General features: G+C 37.5%; 1 non-coding gene across 1 annotated transcript; it reads left to right on the top strand.

Moving 5' to 3' along the window:
- The first annotated feature begins 91 nt into the window (after positions 1–91).
- On the top strand, positions 92–217 carry LOC118977059 (U6atac minor spliceosomal RNA). The gene has a single exon (XR_005064447.1). It is a non-coding gene; the product is annotated as a U6atac minor spliceosomal RNA (small nuclear RNA).
- The last annotated feature ends 987 nt before the right edge of the window (positions 218–1,204 follow it).

Below are 1,204 nucleotides of genomic sequence, written 5' to 3'. Positions count from 1 at the left end.
TTCTGGATATTGACTTTGTATCCCGCTGCTTTGCCAAATTTATTTATTAGTTAAAGCAGTTTTTTGGTAGAGGCTATAGAATTCCATGTATGTGTTGTATGAAAGGAGAGAAGGTTAGCACTCCCCTTGACAAGGATAGAAGAGGCCCTTGGGCCTAACAACACGCATACGGTTAAGGCATTGCCACCTACTTCGTGGCATCTAACCACTGTTTTTAAAAAGGGCCATAAAGAGAGACCCAGAAGGTCACTTCATAATACTCAAGGGAAGAATCCACCAAGAAGTCATTAACATCATAAATATATATGCACCCAACACAGGAGCACCCAAATATATAAAGAAAATCCTAGAGGTCCTCAAAAAAGATATTGACAACAACAAAATTATAGTAGGGGATTTTAACACCCCACTGTCAAAAATGGACAGATCTTCCAAACAGAATATCAACAAAGATATAGCAGCATTAAACGACACTCTAGAAGAAATGGACCTAGTTGAAATATATAGAGCCATCCATCCCAAAGAAGTTAAATACACATTCTTTTCAAGTGCACATGGAACATTTTCAAAGATAGATCACATGATAGGACACAAAACAAGTCTCAACAACTTCAGGAAAATAGAAATTATACCAAGTATCTTCTCTGATCACAAGGGACTGAAATTGGAAACCAACCCCAATGAAAAAAACCCAAAACACCCAAAAGCATAGAGATTGAATGGTATGCTGTTAAACAATGAATGGGTCAAGATTGAAATTAGGGAGGAAATCAAAAACTTCTTGAAACTAATGAAAATGAACCCACAACAACCCCAAACTTATGGGACACAGTGAAGGCGGTCCTGAGAGGGAAGTTCATAGCAATACAGGCTCACCTAAAGAGGATAGAAACATTTCAAACAAACAACCTAACCCGACGCCTGCGAGAACTTGAGGAAGAACAACAAAGACAGCCCAGAACAAGTAGAAGGAAGGAAATAACCAAGATCAGAGCAGAATTAAATGACATAGAGACTAAAAGCACAATTCTAAGGATCAAGGAATCGAGGAGTTGGTTTTTGAAAAGATAAACAAAATAGACAAACTTTAAGTAGGCTCATCAAGAAAAGAAGAGAGAGGACACAAATAAACACAATCAGAAATGAAAGAGCAGAGATTACAACTGATACCACAGAAATAGAAGGGATTGTAAGAAATTACTAT

Source organism: Sturnira hondurensis, unplaced genomic scaffold (assembly GCF_014824575.4).
Source record: "Sturnira hondurensis isolate 20B ecotype Veracruz unplaced genomic scaffold, ASM1482457v3 Scaffold0021158, whole genome shotgun sequence".
NCBI classification, from domain to species: domain Eukaryota; kingdom Metazoa; phylum Chordata; class Mammalia; order Chiroptera; family Phyllostomidae; genus Sturnira; species Sturnira hondurensis.
This window is presented reverse-complemented; position numbering and strand designations above follow the sequence as displayed.